Consider the following 25,901-nt stretch of genomic DNA (forward strand, 5'->3'; position numbering starts at 1 on the left):
GGAGGGTATAGTAGAGAGGACAGGAGGGTATAGTAGAGAGGACAGGAGGGTATAGTAGAGAGGACAGGAGGGTATATAGAGAGGACAGGAGGGTATAGTAGAGAGGACAGGAGGGTATAGTAGAGAGGACAGGAGGGTATAGTAGGGAGGACAGGAGGGTATAGTAGGGAGGACAGGAGGGTCTAGTAGAGAGGACAGGAGGGTATAGTAGAGAGGACAGGAGGGTATAGTAGAGGACAGGAGGGTATAGTAGAGAGGACAGGAGGGTATAGTAGAGAGGACAGGAGGGTATAGTAGAGAGGACAGGAGGGTATAGTAGAGAGGACAGGAGGGTATAGTAGAGGACAGGAGGGTATAGTAGAGAGGACAGGAGGGTATAGTAGAGAGGACAGGAGGGTATAGTAGAGAGGACAGGAGGGTATAGTAGAGGACAGGAGGGTATAGTAGAGAGGACAGGAGGGTATAGTAGAGGACAGGAGGGTATATAGGGAGGACAGGAGGGTCTAGTAGAGAGGACAGGAGGGTATAGTAGAGGACAGGAGGGTATAGTAGAGAGGACAGGAGGGTATATAGGGAGGACAGGAGGGTATATAGGGAGGACAGGAGGGTATAGTAGAGAGGACAGGAGGGTATAGTAGAGAGGACAGGAGGGTATAGTAGAGAGGACAGGAGGGTATAGTAGAGGACAGGAGGGTATAGTAGAGAGGACAGGAGGGTATAGTAGAGAGGACAGGAGGGTATAGTAGAGAGGACAGGAGGGTATATAGGGAGGACAGGAGGGTATAGTAGAGAGGACAGGAGGGTATAGTAGAGAGGACAGGAGGGTATAGTAGAGAGGACAGGAGGGTATAGTAGAGAGGACAGGAGGGTATATAGGGAGGACAGGAGGGTATAGTAGAGAGGACAGGAGGGTATAGTAGAGAGGACAGGAGGGTATAGTAGAGAGGACAGGAGGGTATAGTAGAGAGGACAGGAGGGTCTAGTACGGAGGACAGGAGGAGAGGAGGGTATAGCAGAGAGGACAGGAGGAGAGGAGGGTATAGCAGAGAGGACAGGAGGTTATAGTATAGAGGACAGGACGGTATAGTAGAGGACAGGAGGGTATAGTATAGAGGACAGGAGGGTCTAGTACGGAGGACAGGAGGAGAGGAGGGTATAGCAGAGAGGACAGGAGGGTCTAGTAGGGAGGACAGGAGGAGAGGAGGGTATAGCAGAGAGGACAGGAGTTTATAGTAGAGAGGACAGGATGGTCTAGTAAGAAAGTCAGGAGCAGTGGCGGATTTACTGTATCTATAGGCGACATGGTCAGCCGCCCAGGGCCGTATCTTACCATTGGCGGCATTTAGCGGCTGCACAAAAAAACTCGGAATGGTGACATTTGCGCGATCGGTTTTCTATCACTCGTTTGCTCGTCACGTCAATGATATCATGTCACTGTGTGGGACTGTGGGTCAATTAACCTTGTCGGAGTGGGCGCCCTGATTCTAGTTTGTGAGCTAGGCAGGCTACTGCCTGGGAAGGTACCTAAATTAAACTGCCTACTACTCGGGCCCAGAAACTAGAATATGCATATTATTAGTTCGATTTTTCTCAGGTTTTTGCCTGCCATATGAGCTCTGTTATACTCACAGACATCATTCAAACAGTTTTATAAACTTCAGAGTGTTTTCTATCCAAATCTAATAATAATATGCATATTCTACTTCCTGGGCCCGAGTAGTAGGCCGTTTAATTTGGGTACGTTTTTCATCAGGCCGTGCAAATACTGCCCCCTACCCTAAAGAGATTAATCCATGCTTTTGTTACTTCCAGGTTGGACTACTGCAATGCTCTACTTTCCGGCTACCCGGATAAAGCACTAAATAAACTTCAGTTAGTGCTAAATACGGCTGCTAGAATCCTGCGTCACTTGAGTGGGTTGAGTCACTGACGTGGTCTTCCTGTCTGGGTTGGCGCTCCCCCCCTTGGGTTGTGCCGTGGCGGAGATCTTTGCTGGCTATACTCGGCCTTGTCTCAGGATGGTAAGTTGGTGGTTGAAGATATCCGTCTAGTGGTGTGGGGGCTGTGCTTTGGCAAAGTGGGTGGGGTTATATCCTTCCTGTTTGGCCCTGTCCGGGGGTATCGTCGGATGGGGCCACAGTGTCTCCTGACCCCTCCTGTCTCAGCCTCCAGTATTTATGCTGCAGTAGTTTGTGTCGGGGGGCTAGGGTCAGTCTGTTATATCTGGAGTATTTCTCCTGTCTTACATTTACATTTACATTTTAGTCATTTAGCAGACGCTCTTATCCAGAGCGACTTATGCTGTGTGAATTTAAGTATGCTCTCTCTAATTCTTTCTTTCTTTCTCTCGGAGGACCTGAGCCCTAGGACCATGCCTCAGGACAACCTGACATGATGACTCCTTGCTGTCCCCAGGTCACCTGGCCGTGCTGCTGCTCCAGTTTCAACTGTTCTGCCTGTGGCAATGGAACCATGACCTGTTCACCGGAGGTGCTACCTGTCCCAGACCTGCTGTTTTCAACTCTCTAGAGACAACAGGAGCGGTAGAGATACTCTCAATGATCGGCTATGAAAAGCCAACTGACATTTACTCTTGAGGTGCTGACTTGTTGCACCCTCAACAACTGTGATTATTATTATTTGACCATGCTGGTCATTTATGAACATTTGAACATCTTGGCCATGTTCTGTTATAATCTCCACCCGGCACAGCCAGAAGAGGACTGGCCACCCCTCATAGCCTGGTTCCTCTCTATGTTTCTTCCTAGGTTTTGGCCTTTCTAGGGAGTTTTTCCTAGCCACCGTGCTTCTACACCTGCATTGCTTGCTGTTTGGGGTTTTAGGCTGGGTTTTTGTACAGCACTTTGAGATATCAGCTGATGTAAGAAGGGCTATATAAATACATTTGATTTGATTTGATTTGGACAGGCTTTCATTGGAAAAACAGCCATTTCAAAATAATGGCACTTCCTGGATGGATTTTCCTCAGGTTTTCGACTGCCATATCAGTTCTGTTATACTCACAGACATTATTTTAACAATTTTGGAAACGTTAGTGTTTTCTATCCAAATCTACCAATTATATGCATATCCTAGCTTCTGGGCCTGAGTAGAAGGCAGTTTTCTGTGGGCACGCTTTTCATCCAAAATTCCGAATGCTGCCCCCTATCCCAAAAAAGTTTATTCTGCTCTGTTCTTCAGCTACAGGAACAGGAAATAATTCACAGTGTGTGTGTGTTTGTGTGTGTGTGTGTGTGTGTGTGTGTCTTTGCTAGTACTCAGGGACTAGGAATGCAATGGTTATAGAGCAGCTCTATAGTCATGTTGGAACGTAAAGCTGCTGTAAAGCTGCTGTAAAGCTTTCTACAGTACTACAGTACAAGCTCCACTCAGATCCAAGATTCAGGAGGTTGCAGTATAGTTTTTGCTCACAGAAGGGTTGGCTCCCTATAATAAGCTCTGCCATTACACATATTTTTTTTACTACCTGAAAATTGAGACACACCATATCATTCTCTCCTCAGCCTTTTGGGGTAGTCGCTTGGTTCCTTGATCTGATCTACAGGCCATAAAGTATCCTATTTTGCATTGATGAACAAATATCATCTCAGCTACTGTTCAAATGGTAAACCAAACAACAAGAATCCACCCCAAAAAGGTATTTTTGTTTAGAAGTAACAACTTGTAATTACAGGCTATTGTGAAATGATAGAACCTGACAACTAGCTAGCCATGTGCTTTTTTTCTCCTTGACCAAAATATGATGATGTTCATTTTTACCTGATAAAGGAATGAATACACCAGCAGCATATCAAACTGTGATAGTGTTTTAGGTTACACTGGCAAGTATAACAATAAACTGAGTATACCAGACATTACGAACACCTTCTTAATATTGAGTTGCACCCGTTCCAGTCCCATCCCCCCACACCCCCGCATCCCCATTTGGCATCAATTTGTTGGGGCATGGACTCTACAAGGTGTCGAAAGCGTTCCACAGGGATGCTGGCCCATGTTGACTCCAATGCTTCCCACAGTTGTTTCAAGTTGGCTGGATGTCCTTTGGGTGATGGACCATTCTTAATACACACAGGAAACTGTTAACCAAGATAACCCAGCAGCGTTGCAGGTCTTGAAACAAACTGTGTGCCTGGAAGCTATTACCATACCCCTTTCAAAGGCACTTTACATTCATCCTCTTAATGGCACACATACACAATCCATATCTCAACTGTCTCAAGGCTTAAAAATCATTCTTTAACCGGTCTCCTCCCTTTCATCATTCTACACTGATTGAAGGGAATTTAACAGGTGACATCAATAAGGGATCATAGCTTTCACCTGGATTCAACTCGTCAGTCTATGTCATGGAAAGAGCAGGTGTTCTTAATGTTTTGTATAATCAGTGTATTTTCCAGGGCATATTTTTTTATTATAAATCTGATTATTTCACATGAATGTGTGGGAAGCTATGTTTTTATCCAGGCTAAAGCAAGCTAGCCAGGCTGTCATCTAGCTACTACTAGCAAGGAAAGGTGACTTCCTTGCTTTCACAAAATAAACAAATAAAAAATACTATTGCCCCCTTGTGAATGAGAGTGGGACTAGCAAGTATACGTATTATGTTTACAAAAAATCTCACACCATGTGCTCACACACACGTAGAGATACAAAATGAAGCTTGCAGTAACCTTAATACAGGGAGGAAGGGCCTTCTGAATGGTGCAGTGGTTTAAGGCACTGCATCTCAGTGCTAGCTGTGCCACTAGAGACACTGGATCGAGTCCAGGCTCTGTCGCAGTGTACAATTGGCCCAGCGCCGTCCCGGGTTAGGGGAGGGTTTGTCCCATCACGCTCTAGCAACTCTTGTGGCGTGTCGGGCGCATGCACACTGACATGGTCACCAGGTGTACGGTGTTTCCTCTGACACATTGGTGCGGCTGGCTGGTTAAGCGAGCAGTTTGCCAAGAAGCAGTACGGCTTGGGTGGGTCGTGTTTTGGAGGACGCACGGCTCTCGACCTTCTCCTCTCCCGACTCCATACGGTAGTTGCAGCAATGAGACAAGACTGTAACTACCAATTGGATACCACGAAACTGGGGAGAAAAAGGGATACACAAAAGGTAAACATAGTGATCACTAAGTAGTAAGGTTAAGGTAAGATGTTTCTGATTGATGTGTGATCTCAGGCCAAGTCGAAGCGGCAGGAGCCCAGATGGGCGTGGTTGTAATTGGCGGCGGCCAATCAGACGAAAACCTGGAAGTGATGCACGCTTTGCTCATCCACGACAAGAGGCTGGCAGGAGGCGGAGCCATAGCAGCATGCCAGTGTCAAAAATATTATTTTATTTATCCTTAATTTATTTTCCATGTGTGTTATTTCATAGTTCTGATGTTTTCACTATTATTCTACAATGTAGAAAATAGTACAATTCTTGAATGAGTAGGTGTGGCCAACTTTTGACTGGTACTGTATGTGTGAAATTAATTTTGATTTAGAAACGTCCATTATCATGCACCTATCTTGGAAAAGTGGCAGAGGGAAAAAATACATCTCATCTATGCACTTAAATAGTAGATCTAGTCTATTGAAAGTTGATGGGATCCTTCACTTTTTAATAGAGGCCATCAAAACTTCCTTTTCTCACACAATTGCATCGCCTGTAGTGTTGCACAACATCCGCTCATGGGCTCTCATGAAGTGTTTGATTACATTTTTGATTACATTTGCATTGATGTCAGAGTGATTAGAGGGACAATCGAGTGTGCTGAGTACCAGACAGTTAGCATGTTTGGTAGGCTACTAATGACCATCAGCAGAATCAGAGCTTAGAAAAACCTAATTACTGTGACTAAATGGTCACGAGTTTAAATTATGTAACATTGTAGCATGGGACAGTAGCATGGGACAGTAGAGTTAACAGTGTAGCATGAGACAATAGAGTTAACATTGTAGCATGGGACAGTAGAGTTAGCGTTGTAGCATGGGACAGTAGAGTTAACAGTGTAGCATGAGACAATAGAGTTAACATTGTAGCATGGGACAGTAGAGTTAACATTGTAGCATGTGTAACCGATGTGAAATGGCTAGTTAGTTAGCGGTGGTGCGCGCTAATAGCATTTCAGTCAGTGACGTCACTCGCTCTGAGACTTGAAGTAGGGTTTCCCCTTGCGTTGCAAGGGCTGCGGCTTTTGTGCCGCGATGGGTAACGATGCTTCGTGGGTGTCAGTTGTTGATGTGTGAAAGGGTCCCTGGTTCGAGCCCGGGTTGGGGCGAAGAGAGGGACGGAACCTACACTGTTACACATGGGACAGTAGAGTTAACATTGTAGCATGGGACAGTAGCATGGGACAGTAGAGTTAACATTGTAGCATGGGACAGTAGAGTTAACATTGTAGCATGGGTAGGTAGCATGGTAGAGTAAAGTTAACATTGAATCATGGGACAGTAGCATGGGACACTAGAGTTAACATTGTAGCATGGGACAGTAGCATGGGACAGTAGAGTTAACATTGTAGCATGGGACAGTAGAGTTAACATTGTAGCATGGGACAGTAGCATGGGACAGTAGGGTTAAAACTGTAGCATGGGCCAGTAGCATGGGCCAGTAGAGTTAACATTGTAGCATGGGCCAGTAGCATGGGACAGTAGAGTTAACATTGTAGCATGGGACAGTAGAGTTAACATTGTAGCATGGGACCGTAGCATGGGACAGTAAAGTTAACATTGTAGCAAGTGACAGTTGCATGGGATAGCAGAGTTAACATTGTAGCATGGGACAATAGTATGGGGCAGTAGCATGGGACAGTAGGGTTAACATTGTAGCATGGGACAGTATGGTTAACATTGAAGCACGGGACAGTAGAGTTAACATTGTAGCATGGGACAATAGTATGGGACAGTAGCACGGGACAGTAGAGTTAACATTGTAGCATGGGACAATAGAATGGGAAAGTAGCATGGGACAGTATAGTTAACATTGTAGCATGGGACAGTAGAATGGGACAGTAGAATGGGACAGTATAGTTAACATTGTAGCATGGGACAGTAGAATGGGACAGTAGCATGGGAGAGTAAAGTTAACATTGTAGCATGAGACAGTAGCATGGGACAGTAGCACAGGACAGTAGCGTTAACATTGTAGCATGGGAGAGTAGCCCGGGATAGTAGGATTGACATTGAAGCACAGGACAGCAGTTTACAATGGCACTTGTGAACTTGAACACTTCAGGGGATGACAGAAAGGAGGGAGAGACAGTTAACTGCATAGAACGGGACAGTAGCATGGGACAATAGCACCGGAAAGCAGCACAGGACAGTAGTTTACAATGAACTTGAAAACAGAGTTGACAATGTTCCATTTCACTAATAACAACAGATAAAAGGGTTTAATCTGTAAATCTGTAAAAATTTACAGGACTAGCTCAGTGGTAACAGAGCAGTTTATTGTTGGACTGGTAAACATGAAGACGGGGTGGAGCTTACCTCCGTTAGAGGGCGGGGATCTTGGCAGGCTCGGGCTCCAGCAGGTCATTTGACGTCCTTGGTCTCACTCAGCAGCACGTAGATGGGCTCGATCTGTTTGTTGAAACTGGCCACCAAGGTCCTAGCATCCTTCTTAGGCACTGCAGACTCATCCTCCTCTACCTCTGTCTGACAGAACGTACAGCGGAATGTCTCTGAACGGGGGGGTGAGGAGGAGGGAGAGAAGAAGGGAGGGAGGGCGGACTAAAAGGAGAGAGAGGAGAGCTGACATGAACCAACTCTGGCTGACAAACAGAAAGTCCCTGCAAAAAGAAAACAATTCAATTGAAAAGCTTAAATAGCCAGACAGCAACACAGCCAGACAGCCAGACAGCCAAACAGCAACACAGCCAGATAGCCAGACAGCAACACAGCCAGACAGCCAGACAGCAACACAGCCAGACAGCCAGACAGCCAGACAGCCAGACAACAACACAGCCAGACAGCCAAACAGCCACACAGCCAGACAGCCAGACAGCAACACAGCCAGACAGTGTCGTGGACGAATCAGAATTAGTTGGGTAACATAGATAATTAAGATGTTTTATTAGTATAATATGCTTATTTGAGGTACTTGTCATTAGAAAGTGTCCATTGGACTCTGGTGTCTTTTCAGTTGCATGTCTACCTTAGCTGGGGCTCAGACACTTGGGGCCCAGAGAGGGGAGAGGTCAGACTTGTCGTCATGGGAATGTGTCTTTACCTATTTCTTAAACCATGTGAAGGGATGGCGTGATTAATGGGGAACCAATGACTTGTCTCCACAATGTCTGTGAGCCAGTCACTCCCTCCTTTTCTTTATTGTGGGGAGGATTATGGCAGTAAATGGACCCTTGTATGTCCTCTCTTAGATCTCACACTTATCCTGTGATAATATATGGCCTAGAGGCTCACTCCCCAGTGAGCCTGTCCAGGAGTAGGGTCAAGAGGGGGTTTGCTTGAGATGGGAGTAGCTAGAGTTGACAATTGATATATGCCATTGGATGAAATAGTTCTGTTCAATACCGTACCAGGGAGGGACGGTTCTAAGGAGACCAGATACTGGGCTATACCATTAATCCTGTTGACATAGCAGTTACTGTCTGATGTGTTTTATTGATATCTGTCATACAAAACGTAACCTTTGTGAACTGTTACTAAGTATCTGTGGTTTGTCAATGTACGTTGAAGGGTCTGTATCGTTGCTATAAAAGATCCCTGAGCCATTCTGTAACCACCTCATTAAATGATTCATTCGAGAGAATGCATTATTGGGGTCAAGAACTTTTGCAAAAGTATCTTAAGTATTAAAGATGTAGTTTTAACTCGGACTGGTGTGTTTGTAAATCCTCATTTGGTAATGCGGAAATTAGCCACCACAACAGCCAGACAGCAACACAGCCAGACAGCCAGACAGCAACACAGCCAGACAGCCAGACAGCAACACAGCCAGACAGCAACACAGCCAGACAGCAACACAGCCAGACAGCCAGACAGCAACACAGCCAGACAGCAACACAGCCAGACAGTTATAGAGAATGGAGTGATACAACAACACTGCCTGTCCTGGTGTAGCTACTGTCTGAGAGAGAGACCACTGTAGTCTGGTACAGTTATCAGCCTCTGTTCACTAAGTGTAGCTCACAGTCCCACTCAAACACCAGGGTAAATCGAATCAAATCCAATTGTTTTTGTCACATGCACTGAATACAGCAGGTGTAGACTTTACTGTGAAATGCCCTTCCCAGCCAGCCAGCCCTTCCCAGCCAGCCCTTCTCTACCAGCCAGTCCTTCCCAGCCAGATAGCCCTTGGCCAGACGCTGGCCCATCCCACTTTAACCTCGCTTTTAATGTCAAGTACAAGGAGAGCGAAAGAGAGAGACAGAGAGAGAATGAGAGAGGGGGTGGAGAGAGAAGTGAGCTCAGAGACCATAGAGAGAGAACCCAGAGAGAGAGAACTCAGGGAGAGAGAACACAAAGAGAGAGACCAGAGAGAGAGAACCCAGGGAGAGAGAACCCAGGGAGAGAGAACACAAAGAGAGAGACCAGAGAGAGAGAACCCAGGGAGAGAGAACCCAGGGAGAGAGAACACAAAGAGAGAGACCAGAGAGAGAGAACCCAGGGAGAGAGAACCCAAAGAGAGAGACCAGAGAGAGAGACCAGAGAGAGAGAACCCAGGGAGAGAGAACACAAAGAGAGAGACCAGAGAGAGAGAACCCAGGGAGAGAGAACCCAAAGAGAGAGAGAGATAGACCAGAGAGAGAGAGAGACCAGAGAGAGAGAGAGACCAGAGAGAGAGAGAGACCAGAGACAGAGAGAGACCGAAGAGAGAAACCAGAGGCCCTCCATTTCAAAGAGAGAAGACACTTAGAAGTCAGTCAAAACAAACGTGGTGGCGACATTGACAAACACTGAAGTTCCAGGGAGATGTTCTGGATCCATTCCTTGGACACTTTAGTACAGAGGTCTTAATCTAGAGAAGGACTATAGTATGCTTTTGTGAAGGGCCCCATCCCTTTGTTGTCGACCCCCCCCCCCCCCCCTATTTCTACTTCCTGTTTACATACGGAAGGAGCTTACTAGCTCAAAAACTGTTGTCCAAACCAGTTGCTAGATCTCTTTGCCCAAGCTGTACATGTTAATTGATGTTATCCCTAGTTTCCCCGTTGTTTCTTTTTCAATACAAAAAATATTCACACAGGTATTATATAGTAGTGGTTATATGTTACTACACCTACTGTAGTTGAAAAAAAAGCTTGTCCAGTTTTTCCAATTGTTGTTTACTGATTTCACTTCTGTATTTCAACGCCAGGTGGAGACATTGACCACAGAGCACCATGCAACTTGTGTGGTCTGCCACACTCTCTCATTAGCACCACGAGCTGAAGAGAGTTTTGTTCCTAACTGTCTTCCACATGCCCAATATGAACTTGTCCATTCCCTTTGTGATTATTCTGAAGAAGGCCATTGAAGGCCGAAACATCGAAATGTTTAACTTATCTAATAATACTATGTATTTTTAATGGTGAGCGAGTGTTGCACCTTTTCCTGCCAAACAATAATACATATAAATAACCTTGGGGGGGGGCTAAATAACGTTTGGGACAGTTTGGGACAGCTGGGACAGTTTGGGAACCCTGACCATTTTGGACATTCCGTTTTCCTACATGACTTCAAACCCCATTGGGTTTTTTCTGCAGACAGCTCGGCTTCACGTCATCGTTGTTTTGAGCATTTGTAACTGGATTTGCACGCAGGCTGACTTGTGTGACTATCACTGACTGTCTTCCGCACTGCGTATCCTAAAAACAGCTCTGGTTCGCTGTCTCGATTCACAATGTCAATAGCAGTGTATCAGTCGACACACACCACACACACACACACACACACACACACACACACACACACACACACACACACACACACACACACAAAGACGTAATGGATAGCTCCCAGTGCAGCAGGCGGAAGACATCATCCGTTTTGCATTAGTGCTCCCTGGATAGGTGCCAGTCCTCCAGGGGAACAAAGGAATGAGAGAAGAAGTTAATAAACATTGCATAGATAAATCAGCCTCTCCCTCTCTCCGTCACTGAGCCTCAGCCACTCTGTCAGCACAGAGGAGGACCTTGCCTCAGGCCGTGTGGCCACAGACAGACAGAACATCACTGGTGTTGTGTAGGACTCTGTGAAATTAGGCTATACTTTGGGAGCCCAGTTTCTCAATTAGCTTATTACTAGCTTGATACCGTTGCACAAATGGACTCCAGCTTAATATTTTTCTTGGCAGCTTTGATTCGCAAGGCGTGCAAATGGAGAAAAGATCTGCATGGCTTGCTGTTGCCTAATTTGATGAAATAAAGTCCACCTGTGTGCAATCTAAGTCTCACATGATCTGTCACATGATCTCAGTATTTATACACCTGTTTTGAAAGGCCCCAGAGTCAGCAACACCACTAAGCAAGGGGCACCACCAAGCAAGCGGCACCATGAAGACCAAGGAGCTCTCCAAACCGGTCAGGGACAAAGTTGTGGAGAAGTACAAATCAGGGTCGGGTTATTAAAAAATATCCAAAACTTTGAACATCCCAAAGAGCACCATTAAATCCATTATCCACAACAACCCAGCCAAGAGAGCCCACCAAAACTCATGGACCAGGCAAAGAGGGCATTAATCAGAGACAACAAAGAGACCAACGATAGCCCTGAAGGAGCTGCAAAGCTCCACAGCAGAGACTGGAGTATCTGTCCATAGGACCACTTTAAGCTGTACACTCCACAGAGCTGGGCTTTACTGAAGAGTGGCCAGAAAAAAAGCCATTGTCTAAAGAAAAAATAAGTGGTTGGGGTTCACCAAAAGGCATGTGGGAGACTCCACAAACATATGGAAGAAGGTACTCTGGTCAGATGACACACAATTTAGCTTTTTGGCTATCAAGGAAAACACTATGTCTGGTGCAAACCCAACACCTCTCATCACCCTGAGAATACCATCCCCACAGTGAAGCATGGTGGTGGCAGCATCATGCTGTGGTATGTTTTTCATTACCAGGGACTGGGAAACTGGTCAGAATTGAAAGAATGATGGATGGCGCTAAATACAGGGAAATTCTTCAGGGAAACATGTTTCAGTCATCCAGAGATTTGAGACTGGGACAGAGGTTCTCCTTCCAGCAGAACAATGACTCTAAGCATACTGCAAAAGCAACACTTGGGTGGTTTAAGGGGAAACATTTAAATGTCTTGGAATGGCCTAGTAAAAGCCCAGACCTCAAAGATTGCTGTACACCAGCGGAACCCATCCAACTTGAAGGAGCTGGGGCAGTTTTGCCTTGAAGAATGGGCAAATATCCCAGTGACTAGATGTGCCAAGTTTATAGTGACATACCCCAAGAGACTTGCAGCTGTAATTGCTGCAAAAGGTGGCTCTACGAAGTATTGACTTTGGGGGATGAATAGTTATGCACACTCAAATGTTCTGTTTTTTTTACATTTCTTGTTTGTTTTACAATAAAAAATATTTTGCATCTGCAAATTGGTAGGGGGGTTTGTATCAATTGATACAAACCCCCCCAAAAATACATTTTAATTCCAAGTTGTAAGGCAAAAAAATAGGAAAAATGCCAAGGGGGGTGAATACTTTCGCAAGCCACTGTAATAGAGTGGTCAATTGCATTTTGTTGTAAAGAAAGAACTACGTTTTTTGCTAATGCACTTCACAACCAAAATGACTCTACTAGTTGTATCTGCTTGGCTGGGAATTAGCCTACTAGTTTATCAAACTGGGTATTTTCAACACAACCTTTCAAATATACATAACCAGATACATAACCATCAGTCTATTGGCTAGCTACCAGTATACTCACCACCACCACACTGTGGACCAATGAACTCCAACCACCTATTCATGATAGGGTGCAAACCGTAGTTGGTCAATATGTATAGGGCTTTTCATTTGGGGGCGATGAAACAACAGAGCCCCTTTCAATGAAGGGAAGTGAAGTGTACGGTGGGGCACAATAAGAGCTAAGATACTAATATGTGTGTAAACTGTACATAGTTCTGTGAGTGTCACTGAGTAGGTTGATACCCATTTCATGGGTGCACAATCTCTAGTTTAGACTGCACAGTCCAATCTATGTTCAATATGCACAATAGGCTGTGTAGTGAGCTGATTTCGCACGGTCAAAGTCCTGCAGCTAAAACACTAATATTTGTGTAATTTCTACATAGTTGTGTTCTGTTAATAACACTGAGGAGATAGCCCATTTCATGGGGACACAATCCCCCTTATACTGTGCAGTATAAGTAATCCCCCATTGTAAAGTCTATTACATCCACAGTGGGCTTTCATCAAATTTTTTGTGGTAGTATGCACTTTGAGAAACAACCTTGGTTTCAATTTACTTTCTTGGAAATCATGTGACCCTTAAGAACCAATGAGGTTGTATCTGAGATGTGATTAGGCACTTTGTAACAGATGGAGTATAATGGTATGCTTTCCGGTAATGGACCACCGTTTCACTTTCATTTTACCTTCTATAAAAGGTGTTAGACTCAAGCTACCCTGACTCAACACGCAACCCCAACACGCAACCTACTTGTCCGAAGGCATCACCGATTTCAAAGTAAGTGTGCATTTAATTAATGGACTAGATCAGGGTTTCTTTCAAACTATGGGTCGGGATCAAAAAAGGGTCTTGAGTGTGTGATAGTTGAGTCGCAAGATTATTAAAATAAATATATAGTCGCACAATACTCCCTCTTAATTTGAGTCATTGGAGGATGATTTGGGTTATGGGATGACGGTCAATTTCTAATTTGGGTCTCTAGCTGAAAAAGTTTAATACCCCAGGATTAGATCGTTAGCTCTGTACAGTTCCATTGGAAGTGGTGGTGTTATAATCTAAGGCAGGGTTTCCTCAATCTACATCGAAAGGACTAAAACCAAATTGAAACTGTAGAAATAATGGACCACATTTATTCCAGTGGTTTCCAAACTGTGGGGTGCGTGGTCGGCGGGCGCGGGGGGGGCATTTGGGGAGTGCATCACCAGTTTTCCTCTTGTCATGTCGATCATCGCAGACCTTAGAGAGCTATTTATGACTTGTCAGAAATGTCCAGATCAACTAGCCCATGTCAGCTAACGTATTTTAGCTAGTATTTAAATCACAGTAAAATCACAGTATTTTAAATCTGAAAATGTATTTACTGAACAAGAGAGCTCAGAGGTTGAAGGCTGGGTCTGTTTTCAAGTGTGTGTTCTTTAGAATAATTGCAGCACATTGTGAGCTCTGACATATAGTCCAACGCTGTACATTTGATAATTGGGGAAATTGCTTACCAACATTTTGGCTAACACTAGCTTTGAACATGTCATAACATGTCATAATCATGTTGTAAAGATTCATAACGCATGTCATAAGCTGTCATAAATATGTAATGATTGTGTTATGACAAAGATATTGCTGTATTTTCTAGCCTTATGACATCTTATGACACACCCACAGCCTGATACCATATAACGCAGCATAATAGTGGCCGTATTACGATGTTATTACAGTAATACGATGCAGAACATTTTATGTCTGTCTGAAATTCAGTGAAACCCATTGCCCTTTTATAACCCTATAATAGGTATTGATCGGGCAATGCAAGTTAAAGTGTGTCTTCCCCACTTTTCTCTATCAATACCCCATCTTCCGTAAAACCATTAACAACATTTGGGGCGTTGGCTGTGTTGTGGGTCTTTGGCAACGGACAAGGGCGCAACTCTCACTGTGGACGGGGGGGACATGTCCCCCCCCACATTCTGAAATTGCATTTTTGTCCCCCCCAGTTTTATCATTGGAATGTGATACAAAACTAGGCATGGGTTTGCTTTAAGACCATGCGGACGCCTCCAAGTGGTCGGTAGGCTGTTTGGAGTGTTTATCCAACTGAATAAAAAAAACATAAAACAAAGTTGCTCCCCTGGCTATTCAAGATAATTTATAAATTATACAAGTCATACAGTATATAATTTTAAAATATTGTCACTTGTTTATATTTTGCTAACATTATAAAAGCAATATGAACAAGATGAGACTGTGCTTTAACTTTTCAATGTTTTATTCCAGGTCATCAGTTTACATTGTGTTGCTTTGTCCTACCCGTCTCTCCTGTCACTTCTCCAAGGCTAACACCCAAGACTATCTAACATAATACTAGAAATCTCTGCTGTCATTTAGTTACATTTAGAAAATGACATATGTTTGGAACTTTAAACAAATCTACAACCCCAAACTATTTCTGGGTCCTTTTATTCTTCTTAAATCACTGAAAACAAATTGTTTTGATAACTCGGAGAAACATGGTCAGACTGGGCTGTTTTCTGCAGGGAGGTCGTACTCCACATTAGAAACATGGTCAGACTGGGCTGTTTTCTGCAGGGAGGTCATACCCCACACTAGAAACATGGTCAGACTGGGCTGTTTTCTGCAGGGAGGTCGTACGCCACATTAGAAACATGGTCAGACTGGGCTGTTTCCTGCAGGGATGTCACGCCCGTCGTACTGATGAGACCAAAATGCAGCGGGAATGTGAATACTCATCTTTAATGAAGGAAACCGTGAACACTTAACAAAATAACAAACAAACAACGGAAACAGTCCTGTCAGGTGCAACAAACACAAGACAGGAAACAACTACCCACAAATCCCATGAAAAAACACCCCTACTAAATAGGACATTCAATTAGAAGCAACGAGGAGCAGCTGCTTCCAATTGAAGGTCAACCCAATTAACCAAACATAGAAATAGACATACTAGACTAAACATAGAAAGAGACTAACATAGATCATTACCCCAAAAAAACAAAAGACACTAAACAAACACCCCCTGCCACACCCTGACCAAACTACAATAACAAATAACCCCCTTTACTGGTCAGGACGTGACAAGGGAGGTCATACCACACATTAGAAACATAGTCAGACTCGGTTGTTTTCTGCTTTTCTGTCGTATGCCACATGAGGAGCATGCTGATTTAATTTTTTTACATTTTTTTTGTTACATTTTTGTCATTTAGCAGACACTCTTATCCAGAGCGACTTACAGTAGTGAATGCATACATTTCATTTCATTTCATACATGTTTTTTTTCTTTTTCGTACCTGCCCCCGTGGGATTTCAATAGCTTCTGTGTAATGAGACAACGGGCGTGTTACTTTCGCCCTGTTACTTTCGTCCCGGCTCTCCCCTAGTGACAGTTGTCTTAATAGACAAGATACAAATGTAATGCAGTACAATCATTGGCATGAGAAACACTACAGATCAACTGAATAGACTTACGGACTCATCTGCAGATTTGACAACACTTTAACTGGATTTTGGAATAGTGGGAAATTCTTATACGTGCAAACAAGAGCTATTAAAGACAGCCTACATTAGTAAGGTTACACCATGGTTCGCCAGTGGCTAGGCTATCTGTTCGCATACAAATGGGTAAAATGCAATATTCATTGTGATATATAATTAAGACTAACTGTGTTTTACAATACTCAGTTACTTCCACTACCATATATTTACATGAATTTTAGCTGTGTTGTCTGGTCCAGTTGGGAGAGATGGCAGAGTGGTAGACCAGGAAAAAGGTCTATGGTCCCGGCGTTTGGAGCTTTTGATCAAAGAAGCTTTTCACTCGTCGGAGCTCAATTATAGGCTCTCTTGTTTCTTGGTTCAGTTCACATGAATAAAGTTTGTGCATACACTGGGGTTAGATATAATGTTCGGGCCTCTTCTGGGAGAGGTGAGACTCAGCGGTTCATCGTGTGTTGTTCAGAGAAAGTTCCTCTCAGGTGATTGTTTAAATTAGGGGCGTGCCGAGTAGCCGATCAAAACGAGTATCGTAATGGATATAGGCAATTTTCTGGATTAAGATCAGAGTCTTTTTTGTCATTTTCTGTGATCCCCTCCCAAATATTCAGGTGCCAACACGTATCTTTCTCATGTCAGTCAGTCATGCGCGAGGTTCTACCTTGTCTAAATAAATCTGTTGTCACGTTCACTATCTTCAAACTCCCGATCATAAGTATGATTCCCAATCAGAGACAACGATAGACAGCTACCTCTGATTAGGAACCATACTCGGCCAAAAACAAAGAAATGAACAACATAGAATTCCCACCCCACATCACTCCCTGACCTAACCAAATAGAGAAATAAAACCTCTCTAAGGTCAGGGCGTGACATCTGTAAAGAGAAGGGCGGGCTGTATGTTGTTCCCACTGCTCTGATTAGATAGAGTGAAGCTGTATATCTCCATCCACTGGCTTCATAATTTCACCCGATAAGTTTTCCTCGCATGTTTTCGGTCAGATCATTTAGGTTCCTGCTACCTGCTACTATGATAAAACACATGGCGAGGACGTTTGCTATCAAGCTATCAATGTGCTTAATATCTAACAAGTGGGGCAAGGGTAGGGAAAAAAATATGAAACACTGATGTGCATTCTGACTGAGTGAGCAAATTTGGCTGTCAGCTGCAAGTTGAGGACACACACATCCCTCAGCGCATTGCTCCTAATCAGCAGCTTTTTTGCAGTGAGAATGTGCAGGGAGGTATTTTGCCACCATCTATTTAGGCATATTATAAAACTTACCGATCATGACTTTCATCCGATCCAATCCGACTATCAACTGTCAATTTATGGATATGATTATGAGTATAACCATGTTGTCACACCCCTAGTTTAAATGTGCTTTTAACCAGCTCAGGAACTGAGCCAAAGCTGCCATTTTAGCACCAGAATCGTCCGAGCAATTGCCCAAATCAACTCGATTCCACCCCCCCACCCACCACAAATCTTTTTTATATACATTTATATATTTATATTAAATGTAGGTAGTAATTGTAATATATGGAGCTCTACACCTTTAATAGTAGTCCTTAATTCCCTTGTGTTTAACAGCCAATCAGTATTACTCTTGAGGGAGAAAGACAAGGGGATATGTAAATGAGCTGTCTTGCAGTTTGAAGTGTGTCTGCGTGCACAGTGTTAATCGTTACCCTGCTTCAGATATAGAGCTAAAAATAATAGTACTTCAGTCTCCACTGTCAAGTGATTTCTACCGTGCCATCTAGAGCACAACATGGTGTCAAAAGTGGTTAAAGGTTAAACAAAAATTTGAGGAAAAATGTCCAGTGCTAGCTGCATAAGTGAGAACGTGGACTTCACCAGCAGGCTACTAAAATGAGTGGCTAGTTAGCAGACTAACGCTAACAAGAGTGAAACAACATACTTTGATATTTTTTGCTATCAAGCTTGGGATTAGCACCAATGCAGTCATTTACACCACCATCTCCATTGTTGTTGACTGGAAACCTCGCAGAATATTGGCAGAAATGGGAACAAAGACTGACCTTGTATTATTTAGCCATTGGGCTAAATGACAAGCCAGACAATAGCAGTTTTGTTACACTGCATCGGCGAAGACGTGCTGGAGATATACACCACGATGGAGATCACATATGCCGACCAGGAAAACAAGAAACTGGCCAAGCTTTTGAAAACTACTGTTCACAACTCAGGAATACTGTGTCCCAGAGACATATGTTTTGGGCACACAAGTTCAATGAACAGGCAGGTATTGACAAGTTTATAACCAAACTGAGACTGAGAGCACATAGCTTTGAGTTCAAAAACATTGAGGATCTAATTCTAAGGGACAAAATTGTGCTAAGCGTCAGATAGTGGACTAAGAGAGAAACTACTTTCCATTTCAGATTTAACCCAAACTAAGGCCACAGATGTTTGACGTGCAAAATAAGTTACATCAGCTCAGGCTAAAGCTATGTCAGCTAGCAATAGCACGGAACAGTTTTATTTAACCTTGATTTAACTAGGAAAGTCAGTTAATTAACACATTCTTATTTTACAATGACGGCCTACATACCGAGACATTCAAGAACAGAGAGGGTGTGGTCACCAAAGTAACAAAACCAACAGCGTGGGTGAGAAGCCTGGTCATAACATAAAATAAAAATTGCTCTCTTAGGGTGTTTCTGGGTCCCAAGGACACCATACATTGGATCCTAAGGACCTGAACAAGGCCATACAGTGGATCCTAAGGACCTGAACAAGGCAAGACAGTGGATCCTAAGTTCCTGAACAAGGCCAGACAGTGGATCCTAAGGACCTGAACAAGGCCGTTCAGTGGATCCTAAGGACCTGAGCAAGGCCATACAGTGGATCCCAAGGACCTGAACAATGCCAGACAGTGGATCCTAAGGACCTGAACAATGCCAGACAGTGCCAACACTTCTCCATTCCCACCTCAGAGGATGTGCAATGCAAATTAGTAGGCAATAAGATCTTCAATATCCAAGATGAGAAGGAGAGGTATTGGCAAATCAAGCTGGATGAGGAATCAGCTGATCTCTGCACATTCAATACCCCACATAAAAAGTGTCAGCAAGGTATTTCAGCAGATGATCTCAGAGAGTTTTGGTGACATTGTTGATGTCTATGTAATTACAGACGACCTGATAATTGCAGCAGCCTCCAAAGAAGATACATGGCCACATTCTACAGCAGGTGATCGACAGATCAATCCGTCTTAATGTGAAGTTCAATGCTGACAAAGATACATTACATGGTGAGTGAAGTGAAGTATATGGGGCACGTCATCAGCGCAGACGGGGTTAAATTAGACAACTCCAAGGTGACAACAGTCACACAGATGTCCCCCACTTGAAGACAAAAGACAGGGTTAATGCAGACAACTCCAAGGTGACAGCAATCACAGATGTCCCCAACTTGAAGACAGAAGACGGGGTTAAAGCAGACAACTCCAATATGACAGCATTCACACAGATCCCCCACCTGAAGACAGAAAAAGGTCTATAAAGGTTACTGGATATGACACGTTTCCTATCCCAGTATATCCAAGATGAAGCCATGCCCACTGCACCACTCAGAATGCTCCTCAGGAAGGGCATGACATGTCAGTGACACCCAAAAAAACAAGCAGCACTGGAAAGTCTGAAGAAACCATGTTAAATAAGCATGACCCATTCAAAAAATGTTGAACCAGGAACAGATAAAGCCCTTGGTTCACTCCAGACCTGACTGCCCTTGACCAGCGTCAAGGGCAGTCAGGCGTACTGCATTAGCATCAAAGAGCCCCCGCGAAATGCAACTTTTCAGGGAAGTTAGGAACCAATATACACAGGCAGTTAGGAATGCAAAGGCAGGCTTTTTCAAACTGAATTTGCATCCTGTAGCACAAACTCCACATAGTTCTGGGACACTGTATAGTCCATGGAGAATAAGAGAACCTCCTCCCAGCTGCCCACTGCACTGAGGCTAGGAAACACTGTCACCACCGATAAATCCACGATAATTGAGAATTTCAATAAGCATTTTTCTACTGCTGGCTATGCTTTCCACCTGGCTAACCCTACCCCGGTCAACTGCCCTGCACCTCCCACAGCAACTTGCCCAAGCCTCCCCCATTTCTCCTTCACCCAAATCCAGATTGCTGATGTTCTGAAAGAGCTGCAAAATCTGGACCCCTACAAATCAGCTGGCGTAGACCATCTGGGCCCTCTCTTTCTAAAATTATACGCCGCAGATGTTGCAACCCCTATTACTAGCCTGTTCAACCTGTCGTTCGTATCGTCTGAGATCCCCAAAGATTGGAAAGCTGCCGCTGTCATCCCCCTCTTCAAAGGGGGAGACAATCTAGACCCAAACTGTTACATACTGATATCTATCCTACCATGCCTTTCTAAGGTCTTCGAAAGCCAAGTTAACAAACAGATCACCGACCATTTTGAATCCCACCGTACCTTCTCTAATGACTGCCTTGTCTGGTTCACCAACTACTTCCCAGACAGAGTTCAGTGTGTCACATCAGAGGGCCTGTTGTCTGGACCTCTGGCACTCTATGGTGGTGCCACAGGGTTCAATTCTCGGGCCGACTCTTTTTTTTGTATATATCAATCGCTATATATCAATCAATTGCTCTTGCTGCTGTTGATTCTCTGATCCACCTGTATGCAGATGACACCATTCTGTATTCTTCTGGCCCTTCTTTGGACACTGTGTTAACTAGACACTGTGTTAACTAACCTCCAGACGAGCTTCAATGCCATACAACACTCCTTCCGTGGCATCCAACAGCTCTTAAATGCAAGTAAAACTAAATGCATGATCTTCAACCGATCGCTGCCCGCACTTGCCCGCCCGTCCAGCATCACAACTCTAGACGTTCTGATATGTGGACAACTACAAATACCTAGGTTTCTGGTTAGACTGTAATCTCTCCTTCCAGACTCACATTAAGCATCTCCAATCCAAAAGTAAATCTTGAATCGGCTTCCTATTTCACAACAAAGCATCCTTCACTCATGCTGCCAAACATACCCTTTTAAACCTGACTATCCTACAGGTCCTTGACTTCGGCGATGTCATTTACAAAATAGCCTCCAAGACTCTACTCAGCAATTTGGATGCAGTCTATCACAGTGCCGTCCGTTTTATCACCAAAGCCCCATATACTACCCACCACTGGCCCTCGCTTCATATTCGTCGCCAAACCCACTGGCTCCAGGTCATCTATAAGTGTTTGCTTGGTAAAGCCCCACCTTATCTCAGCTCACTGGTCACCATAGCAGCACCCACCCATAGCACGCGCTCCAGCAGGTATATTTCACTGGTCAACCCCAAAGCCAATTCGTCCTTTGGCCGCCTTTCCTTACAGTTCTCTGCTGCCAATGACTGGAACGAATTGCAAAAATCACTAAAGCTGGAGACTCATATCTCCCTCACTAACTTTAAGCATCAGCTGTCCTAGCAGCTCATAGATCATTGCATTTTTACATAGCCCATCTGTAAATAGTCCATCCAACTACCTCATCCCCATATCTTTTTTTTGCTCCTTTGCACCCCAGTATCTCTACTTGCATGTTCATCTTCTCCACATCTATCACTCAAGTGTTTAATTGCTAAATTGTAATTATTTTGCATCTACGGCCTATTTATTGCCTTGCCTCCCTAATCTTACCTCATTTGCATACACTGTATATAGATTGTGTTATTGACTGTACGTTTGTTTATTCCAAGTGTAACTCCGTGTTGTTGTTTTTGTCGCACTGCTTTGCTTTATCTTGGCCAGGTCGCAGTTGTAAATGAGAACTTGATCTCAACTGGCCTACCTGGTTAAATAAAAGGAGATATGAAGTAATAATAAAAATCACCAAGCCTGTCTTCAAAGGATCATGCTTCAAATAAAGAAATATGACATATTTGACATTCACATAGACATGTTAATAGCAGACACGCTCTCCAGGACTGTACCCCAGACCACCACAAATGAAGAATGTGACGTAAGCGATGAGGAAAAATCATTTATGCAGTAAAAGAAAAAAATCTAAAATTGAAGTTTATTTGTCACTGTAAGATCTACACCGAATACAACAGGTGTAGATCTTACAGTGAAATGCTCACTTACAAGCCCTAACTAATATTGCAATTTTTAAGTAAAAAATAGGTATTAGGTAAAGAAAAGAAATTTAAAAAAACTGTAAAATGATGTTGAAAATAACAGTAGCGAGGCTATATATAGGTGATACCGGTACAGAGTCAATGTGCTTGGGCACCGGTTAGTCGGCAAATTGAGGAAATATGTAGGTATAGTTAAAATGACTATGCATAGATGATAAACAAAGAGTAGCAGCAGCGTAAAAGAGGGGGTTGGCGTGTGGGAGTTGGCGGGACACAATGCAAATAGTCCGGGTAGCCAATGTGTGGGGGCACCAGTTTGTCGGGCTAATTGAGGTAATATGTACATGAATGTATATTTAAAGTGACTATGCATAGATGATAAACAGAGAGTAGCAGCAGCGTAAAAGAAGGGTTGGCAAATAGTCCGGTGGCGATTGTATTACCTGTTCTCGATGTTGCTGCTGTAAAACCTTTTGAGGATCTGAGGACCTATGCCAAATATTTTCAGTCTCCTGAGGGGGAATAGGTTTTGTTGTGCCCTCTTCACAACAGTCTTGGTGTGTTTGCACCATTCTAGTTTGTTGGTGATGTGGACACCAAGGAACTTGAGGCGCTCAACCTGCTCCACTACAGCCCCGTCAATGAGAATGGGGGCGTGCTCGGTCCTCCTTTTCCTGTAGTCTACAATCATCTCCTTTGTGGTGATTACGTTGAGGGATAGGTTGTTATTCTGGGACCAAACAGCCAGGAATCTGACCTCCTCCCTATAGTCTGTCTCATCGTTATTGGTGATCAGGCCTACCACTGTTGTGTCGTCTGCAAACCTAATGATGGTGTTGGAGTCGTGCCTGGCACATCAGCCACTGGAGGGTGCTGTTATGCAACAGCTGAGAGCAGTCAGATATGCATACAGTGAGATGCAACTGCTGAGGAACCTGCATAGAGATGGATGGCCAGACAAGAAGAAAAGTGCTCCACTGAAAGCGCAACCCTACCGGCACATCAGAGACTCTCTTTACGTTGAAGATGGACGACTCATGGTAAACAAACGCATTATCATTCCCAAAGTCTTTGGAGCTGAGGTACTTAAGAGGCTCCACATAGCTCATTTATTGGCCTCACTGATGATGTCCAAATGATGGTCGAATCGTGCACTTCCTGTCAAGAAAAACTACCCAGCAACCAAAAGGAACCACTCCTACCACACAAAGTGCATGACACTCCATGACAATAGAATCACAGTTGATATCTTTGAGTTCCAAGGATGCTCATTCCTTCTGATAGTGGACTACTACTCCAAATATCCAGAGGCGCTGAGGCTGTCGGACAAGACATCAGGTTCTGTTGTAGCAAAGTTCAAAGCTATGTTTGCTAGACATGGTATTGCAGCTGAACTGAATGCAGATCATGTAGCCTTTGCAAGAGCTGAGATGGCCTAGTTTTCAAAAGAGCGGAGTTTCAAAATCAATCATTCTAGTCCAGTGTTTCCCCAGTCAAACGGAATGGCTGAGAGGACCATTCAGTCAGTGAACAGCATGCTCAAGTCGACAGCACAGACAGGTGTTGACTCTCACACAGCTCTCCTGAACCTGAGAAACACACCTGTCATGGGTCTGCAGCACTCCCCTGCTCAGCTACTCATGGGACGTATCCTACACTCCAAACTACCTACAAGTAAAGCAGCCCTTCAGCCAGTGACTCCCAAAAATGCCCAGCATGGACCGCACGAGCTCACAAAAAGCATCTCAGACCTGACAGAACAGCCAGGTACAGGGACAATGAAGTAGTCACAATCACTGACTTTGATTCGAACCAGGAGGTCGAAGAGGTGACACAAAGAGACACAAATGAACAGAACATGACAAATGACAGAGCACCAGAACCCTCTGTCATAGACACTCACACCAGTCAGTGCACCAGAACCCTCTGTCATAGAGACTCACACCAGTCAGTGCACCAGAGCAGCCAGGTTTATTAAACTACCAGCGAGCCTACAGGACTATGTACTTGAGTGAGTCAGAGGTAAAACCTGGTATTGTAAGTGAAAGTAGACCACCACCTACCTTTTGGCTATTCAGCAGTATTAAAAATGCTATATTTTTGTTAAAAAGTTATGTTTATTTGGAAGCTCTAGCTAAGAGGGGGGGTGTAATATATGGAGCTATACACCTTTAATGATAGTCCATAACTCCCTTGTGTTTAATAACAGCCAATCAGTATCACTCTTGAGGTTGAAGGTCAAGGTGATATATAAATGAGCTGTCTTGCAGTTTGAAGTGTGTCTGTGTGCACAGTGTTAATTGTTACATAGCATATAATGTCACAAAAACCCAGAAGACAGCTAAATGCAGCACTAACCTTTGATGATCTTCATCAGATGACACACCTAGGACATTATGTTATACAACACATGCATGTTTTGTTCAATCAAGTTCATATTTATATCAAAAACCAGCTTTTTACAATAGCATGTGACGTTCAGAACTAGCATACCCCCGCAAACTTCCGGTGAATTTACTAAATTACTCACGATAAACGTTCACAAAAAGCACAACAATTATTTTAAGAATTATAGATACAGAACTCCTCTATGCACTCGATATGTCCGATTTTAAAATAGCTTTTCTGTGAAAGCACATTTTGCAATATTCTCAGTAGATAGCCCGGCATCACAGGGCTAGCTATTTAGACACCCAGCAAGTTTAGCACTCACCAAAGTCAGATTTACTATAAGAAAAATGTTATTACCTTTGGTGTTCTTCGTCAGAATGCACTCCCAGGACTTCTACTTCAATAACAAATGTTGGTTTGGTCCCAAATAATCCATAGTTATATCCAAATAGCGGCGTTTTGTTTGTGCGTTCAAGACACTATCCGAAAGGGTAAATAAGGGTTACGAGCATGGCGCATTTCGTGACAAAAAAATTCTAAATATTCCATTACCGTACTTCGAAGCATGTCAACCGCTGTTTAAAATCCATTTTTATGCCATTTTTCTCGTAAAAAAAGCGATAATATTCCGACCGGGAATCTGCATTTAGGTAAACAGACGAAAGAAAATAAAGCATGGGGTCGACTCGGGCACGCGCCTAAGCCCATAGTACTCTGATCGGCCACTTGCCAAAAGCGATAATGTGTTTCAGCCAGAGGCTGCCTCGATATCGTTCAGCTTTTTCCCGGGCTCTGAGAGCCTATGGGAGCCGTAGGAAGTGTCACGTTAGAGCAAAGATCCTCAGTCTTCAATAAAAAGAGCCCAGATGAACAACAACTTGTCAGACAGGCCACTTCCCATATAGAATCCTCTCAGGTTTTTGCCTGCCATATGAGTTCTGTTATACTCACAGACACCATTCAAACAGTTATAGAAACTTTAGGGTGTTTTCTATCCAAAGCCAATAATTATATGCAT

At 43.8% G+C, this 25,901-nt stretch overlaps 1 pseudogene; it reads left to right on the top strand.

The window, feature by feature from the left end:
• The first annotated feature begins 13,452 nt into the window (after positions 1–13,452).
• The window catches only part of LOC115161393 (interferon-induced GTP-binding protein Mx-like), an 81,628-nt pseudogene continuing 69,179 nt past the window's right edge, over positions 13,453–25,901 (top strand).

Source organism: Salmo trutta, chromosome 24 (assembly GCF_901001165.1).
Source record: "Salmo trutta chromosome 24, fSalTru1.1, whole genome shotgun sequence".
Taxonomy (NCBI): Eukaryota; Metazoa; Chordata; class Actinopteri; order Salmoniformes; family Salmonidae; genus Salmo; species Salmo trutta.